At 31.9% G+C, this 7,209-nt stretch overlaps 3 non-coding genes across 3 annotated transcripts; all 3 read right to left on the bottom strand.

The window, feature by feature from the left end:
• Positions 1–1,773: 1,773 nt before the first annotated feature.
• Positions 1,774–1,847, bottom strand: TRNAT-AGU (transfer RNA threonine (anticodon AGU)). The gene has a single exon. It is a non-coding gene; the product is annotated as a tRNA-Thr (tRNA).
• Positions 1,848–2,037: 190 nt separating this feature from the next.
• On the bottom strand, positions 2,038–2,111 carry TRNAT-AGU (transfer RNA threonine (anticodon AGU)). Its single transcript has one exon. It is a non-coding gene; the product is annotated as a tRNA-Thr (tRNA).
• A 1,207-nt stretch (positions 2,112–3,318) lies between these two features.
• LOC127089396 (small nucleolar RNA R71) lies at positions 3,319–3,425 on the bottom strand. Its single transcript, XR_007790996.1, has one exon. It is a non-coding gene; the product is annotated as a small nucleolar RNA R71 (small nucleolar RNA).
• Between the last annotated feature and the right edge of the window lie 3,784 nt (positions 3,426–7,209).

The following is a 7,209-nucleotide window of genomic DNA, read 5'->3' as shown; positions in this document are numbered from 1 at the left end:
TTTATAAACAACACACTTTTTTTCAAACCAAAAGACAAATTTTCAAAGAGATTCCCATGGAGTACCATGGATGTTTAGGGTGCTAATACATTCCCTTTGTATAACTAATCCCCGGACCATTGTTCTCTTTTTAATGGTTTTATTTTAAGGATTTAATTGATATACAGCGCAAAATTTGTCCCAAAGGGAAGAAAAGTATTTTTATAAGTGAGATTGTAAGTCTCCTATTCCTCATGGTATTGTGTGAAAATGTTGCTTCTTTTCCATTTGTGAGAGCTAGTGGCATACTTGTTGATTTTATCCAAGTTGGAGCCCTTCTCATGAATGGTGCATGGGTTCATATTTTCATGCTTGTGAGTGGATAGTTGAGTGTTCTCCAAAAAGTGACCAAAACATCTTTTCATCTTTGATTACTAACATCCTTTACTAACACTTTACTTGTATTAACTTTTTACTTCCAAGTCATTTACTTTATGCTCATTTATTTTTATGTTATTTACTTTATACTTTATGTGTAGCATTCTATCATATTATTTTTTATTTATGTCATTTGTTCTTTGTCCATTTGGACTTTACTTTTATATCTTTGTAAAGAAAACACTAATAAGAAAAACCTAAAAAGAAACTTGGTTATCCTGACTCATGGACTTATGGTTACTATCCTTGGCACCATTGTGGAGTTATGGACTTAGAATTAGGACCTTGACCTTTGCTTTGGACTTGTGATTTAAGATCTTGGGATTCATCTGATACCTTTGACTTTGGACTTCCTCTGAAGACTTGGTTGAGTTAATTTGGTTTCATCTGATGCATGGATTATTATTTGCTTATTTTGCTTGAGGCTTAATCCAAATGAGTGAATTCTTGCTTGACTTATATCATAAAGTTTGCTATCTCTTTGTTAGATCTCTCCTCCCTAGCTTTTAATTTATACTTTAGGATAGTCTCTTCTTCTCATCCCTCCTTCTTTAATTTTCAAAATCTTCTCTCTTTTTAAAAACCTTTTTGTTTTTTTAACTTGAACTACTTTCTTAATAAACCTTGACTTTTGTCAAGAGATTTTCAAAACCTTTTTCTTAATAAATGTTAATCCATTTTAAGCATGTTTAGACCAATTTCAAAAGACTAAAAAATGCATAACTCATTCAAATCATTTTGTGCCCCTGTGCACTTTTTCTTTCAAAACTTTTTTCAAGGTATTAGACATGAGTCATTTTCATAGTTGAGATATAATTCTCCAATCCCCAGAGTACTGATGACAATTCTTTTCCATTTGTGAGAGCTATGCTTAAAATGACAAAATATATTTTCTCATAAAAATGAATCAAAAATAAACTCCCTTTGTTATTTTTACCATGAATTATGAGGTTTTGATCCTCCATTGCACTTTGTTGGTACATAGGCATGAGACTTCAAAAGTCTTGGTAAACATTAAAATCATAAAAACATAATATTTTCCCATCTCTCCAATCTTTTATAAACAACACACTTTTTTTCAAACCAAAAGACAAATTTTCAAAGAGATTCCCATGGAGTACCATGGATGTTTAGGGTGCTAATACATTCCCTTTGTATAACTAATCCCCGGACCATTGTTCTCTTTTTAATGGTTTTATTTTAAGGATTTAATTGATATACATTGATAGTAATGCAAATCGGTGATGATGATGAATCGATCTCTTATTTTAAAACTTCTTCTGATCTCCAAAATCATATCATCTTTCCAAATAGATAGTGATATTAAAATCACTTCAGTTGTTAAAATATTTTTGTTGCTTTCATTGAGAGTTGAACTCAAGACCTCCCGCTTACTAAACGGGTGCTCTAACCAACTGAGCTATGAAAGCTAATTGTTTATAGTATTATTAATATTAATATAATAATTAATTATACTAGCTGTTAAAATCTTGAAGCATATATTATAAATAGAGCAACAAGTTTTTGGGTTATTAACCAAAAAAATTGTCAATCAAAAAATTTTATAAATAAAAACATCATTAAATTTTTATTGGAAAAATTAAAAAATATACATATATTTGCTTTCATTGAGAGTTGAACTCAAGACCTCCCGCTTACTAAACGGGTGCTCTAACCAACTGAGCTATGAAAGCTAATTGTTGTTAGTATTATTAATATTAATATAATAAATAATGGTACTAGCTGTTAAAATCTTGCAACATATATTATAAATAGAGCAACAAGTTTTTGGGTTATTGACGGGGATTGAGATTGTGTCATTAACACTTTGATTCTCTAATTTTTTTGTGAATAATACATTTGATATTTTGACATTTTATGTCTTCTAGTGACACGACAGATGTGTGGTTACTGCATGCACAGGTTGCTGACCCTAGTAAACAAAGGACACTCTGAACCTGAGAAAACATTTAGATTACTGAGGATATTTTAAGCTATCAGTCACTTACTAGGAAGCCCTCTTCCAGCTCATTTGTTTAAAATTTTTGAAGAACACTTTGAAGAACTAAAACTAGAGCAAGAAATAGTCATGACAGAAAATGACATTATTGGCATTGCCAATGATAGAGAAAAAAACATTAGAGATTATGTTGTGTTTGATCCTAATTTCATGAATATAAGAATCATACGACTAGATATCACAGTGGCACAGTTTAACTTCAAGCCTATGATATGCCAAATTCGATAAGCTAATTGCCAATATTCATGAGCTTCTAATGAGGATACACATCTACATTTGAGGCAGTTTCTTGAGGTTGCTAGTAATTTCAAAATCCTTGGGATTACTGGTGATGCTTTAAGATTGAGGTTGTGTCCGTCCATATTCTTTAAGGGTCTGTTTGGGAATTTCGAGGGAAACCGGGGGGGGGGGGGGGGGCTTTAAAAATAAAGAAGGATTAAGTGGAAAGAATTGAAGGATTTTGGTTGGGAGGATTTTAGAGGGTTTGCTTTTATTCATAACACCAAAAACTCCCTAATTTGGGGGAACTCGAAATTGATATTGAATGAGGGTTTTGGAGACTTTTTGAGGGCTTACATAAATTTTCCAAATATCTTTTATGTTGTTATGTATTCTAAAAATTAAAAATATAGTAATGATTAACACTTTTTTTATCATTATGTACAAAATCATTTTTTTAATAACATATCAAATATTTTGCTATATTTTTTAAAAAAATCATTTTTGAAAGTCTTCCCTTCTCCTCCCCTCCAAACTCCCAAACAAAGCCTAAGAGATAAAGCCAAAAGTTGGCTAAATTTCTTAGAGCATAATTCCAATATCACATGGAATGCCTTGGCTGAAAATTTTTAGCTAAGTATTTTTCTCCTGTCAAGATTGCAAAAATGAGAAATGAAATCACTTCATTTAGGCAAGGAGATGATGAGTCTTTGTGTGCTGCTTTGGAAAGATTCAAGAAGTTGTTTAGGCAATATCCACACCATGGGATCCTAATTTGTATTCAGTTGGAAACATTTTATAATGGACTAATGTGACCATCAAGAAACATGTTGGATGCATCTTATTGTGGTGCATTGTATCTAAATCATATGAAGAAGGGTGCAAATTGATTGAGAACATTACTGCCAACACCTACCAGTGGCCAGTCACATGAGCAGCCATTGTAGTCTTCCAAAAGAAGGCAGTTGATGTCCATGAAGTCACTAAGACCAAAACCTTAGATGTTCAAGTGGCCCAAATACACCAAATGATGAAAAATATGTTGATAATTTTTGACGTGCAAGTTGTTGACAAGTTTTGACGTGCAAGCTATTGAGCCAGTCAAAATTTTAATGGATGCCAATGAAACTGATTGTGTTTATTGTGGGGGAACTCACTTGGTTAATAATGTTCAGAAAACCGTATTTCTATTAATTATGTGGCCAACAAGAAATATAACAACCTCTACAACAACACATACAACCCTGGATAACGTAATTATCCAAACTTCTCATGGAGTAACACCTAAAATCAATTAAAGCCTCCAGCACCATAATTCCTATTGGCTTTTCTGTACCAAACAATGCAGTGGTTACTCAAGGTCACAGTCAGTTGGAAATTAATTCAAAGTCCTTTATATAAGAAAGAAAGAACTAGTTTCGAACTCAAGGCGTGACCCTCAAAAATATGAAATACCAAGTTGGGCAGATTACTTATGTAGTTAGTTCTAGGACCATGAGAGCACTCCTAAGTTCCAATGAAACACCAACATCTACTTCTGGTACTAAAAGCATTGAAACATGCAAAGTCATTTCATTGATGAGTGGCAAGGAATATGAAGGACCAAGTCAACAAAACAATGAACAACCAAGGAAGGATCTAAAGAATTTTGACACATCAAAAGAAGAAAATTTAACTTCTACAACAATAGCTCCTTTGGTTGAAGAAAGAAAAGAAGTTCTTCAAGCTACATTGCCCATTTTGAAGACTATAGACATGACATCTGCAACAACAAAACTAACTCCTAATACACTAGAAGTCATCACAACACCCAGGTTTGTGCAAGTTATACCCACACCACATTTTCCCTAAATAATCAGAAAAGCAAAAGAAGATCAACAATTTAGAAAATTCATGGAAATTCTAAGAAAACTTAATACAACATACCTCTTATTGAAGCAATTAAATAAATTCCAAATTATTCTAAGTTCATGAAGAATGTGTTGACAAAGAGGAAAATAGTGGGATAATTTGCTAATGTGGCATTAACCCAAGAGTGTAGTCAGTTTGTTCAAGGAAAGTCATTTCCCAAGTTGAAAGATTCAAGAAGTTTCACCATATCTTGCAACATAGGATATACCTTTTCCGTGGGGCATTATTTGATCTTGGAGCAAGTAATAATCTCATGCCCTGTCTATTTTTAAGAAGTTGTATATTGGAGATCCAAATCCAACAAATATCACACTTCAATTGTCTGATCAAAGAATTTGTTACCCTTAATGGAATATTGAAAATGTGCTAGTGAGGGTTGACAAGTTTGTATTTTGAACTTATCTTATAATAATGGATTTCAGTGTTGATGAAGACACCCATATTCTCTTGGGAAAACCATTCCTTGAAACAGGAAGAAATTTGATAGATGTTGAAAAGGGAGAAGTAACTATGAGTGTAAACGGGCAGAAAGATGTGAAGACGAGTTTTTCTTGTCCTTGGTTATAGTTTTGGTGAAGAAAAACACATCAACAAAAAGTAGTCAAAGCTTGAAGACTAGAGCAATCAAATTTAAATTATCTTAAAACTTTGGAAAATTAATGGAAGAATCAAGATGGTTGAATATGCATTACAATTTAAGAATGTATATCTTAATTTCTCAGAAATATGATGCATATTGATCTTAAACCTTTCATGCATATTTTAAAATTATTTTGAAACTAACCATTCTGTTTTTGGTAAATTATGGCATTTGAAAGAGCCGTAAAAGCACTTTAAAACCGCCACACTTTGCATAGGTTAAAAATAGCTTTATTTTTGAAAACGTATCAGGTGTAAGCGGTTACAAATTTTCTAGTAACCAATTACACACTCGAAAATTTCAAATTTTCATGATAAATATGACTCCAACATTTTGCAACTTTCATACATCAAACATGGCAATGTTTCATAAATACACACTCTTTCAGAATGGTATATTGCATGTATATATACCAGTGGTTTCAGTTTCCAAAAAAATACTCTTAGACACAAAATTTTCATATTTCAAAGAGATTCTTTGACATACAACTTTCACATCTCATAATCCAAACAAGTTTCTAAACTTTCAAATATAAATTTTTTTGCATGAACTTTCATACATATTCATTAAAGTTTCATTCATAATATTCTGAGCACTTAGGTGTATATGTTTGGATTGTGATCAATACAAAGAGGAAATAAATTAATACATAAATGATTCAAGAGCTATAACTTTTGTTACAAACTCAGATCTGCGTATACCTTGGTGTCTATGATTGTTGGAAACAAGAGAGTGAAAAAGAAAGGATTGTTTTCTGTTTTTTCTATTGTGTTGCTTATCTTAGAAGATTGTAGTATTGGTCTTAGTTGAAGACTTGTACAAAGATCTAACACAGTGGAACACCTCTCAAGGGGAGTGAGAGGACTGGAGTACTCTCAGATTATGAGGGGAATCAGTATACATCATTGTATCTTTTACTTTCTGCATTTATTTTTAAGCATATTTATTTTCATATCAGTTCAGAAAATTAACAAAATCAGTGTTAACGCTACAAATTGAGAAAAGCCTGATAAATCTAATTCATCCCCCCTCTTAGAGATCATGCATAAAGTTACAATTGGTATCAGAGTAGGTTCTAGTAATCTGCTCTTGTGATCCACAATGGCTTCCGCAAACCCGATGTTCAGAGATTGTCACAACAATAACAAGCCTCCATTGTTCTGTGGTGAATAATTTGATTTTTGGAAAATTTGCATGAAGGCTCATCTAGAAGCACCAGCAAGAAAAGTTACATGTTTTGAATGTGGAAAAATGAGACATGTCAAGAGTGAATGTCTTACACTTGAAAAGAAAGATAAGTTCAAAAGCAAGAATCACAAAATGGAAAAGAGAGCATATGTAGCATGGAATGACAATGAAATAAGTTCATATTCAGATGAAGATCATGCAACCAAGGTATTGATGGCCTTACATCATTCAAGTGATGAAGAACATAAGGTTAGTAATTCTGAAACTGACATATTCCATATTATGACGAATTACAAAGTGCCTTTCATGAATTACATGATGAACTTTTGAAAATTTCTATAAAATATTCAAGTCAAAAGAAAACTATTAAATAAAGGCTAATAACCCTCAAGTGGAGTTAGACTTAATCAAAATTTCAGCATGTAATAATTGTTCATCTCTTGAGTCTATAAAATTGTTAAATTAAACCAAGTAATTATGAATTTTGAAAAAGGTCAAATTTATTTAGAAAATGTGTTAAGTAGCCAAAAAAATTCAAATGATAAGTGTGGTATTGGCTTTACTAACTTTAATAAACCTAGTGCAAGTCAAACCATATTTGTAAATGCTACTAGCAAATTCAACAATGAAGAATCAAAGATAGAACATGTTGTAAATGATAATAAAAGGCCTTATAAAAGGAATCATGTTTTATTTTCTTGTTTCTATTATAAAGCAAAAGGCCATACTACTAATGTTTTCTACATAATAAATTATGGTATTCCTTATAGTGAGTATGTATGAGTGAGGAAGGTATCTAACCTAAAAGAATCCA

The sequence above is a fragment of the Lathyrus oleraceus genome, chromosome 5 (genome assembly GCF_024323335.1).
Source record: "Lathyrus oleraceus cultivar Zhongwan6 chromosome 5, CAAS_Psat_ZW6_1.0, whole genome shotgun sequence".
NCBI classification, from domain to species: domain Eukaryota; kingdom Viridiplantae; phylum Streptophyta; class Magnoliopsida; order Fabales; family Fabaceae; genus Lathyrus; species Lathyrus oleraceus.
Note: the sequence above shows the minus strand (reverse complement) of the source record. Positions and strands in the feature narration are given on the sequence as shown.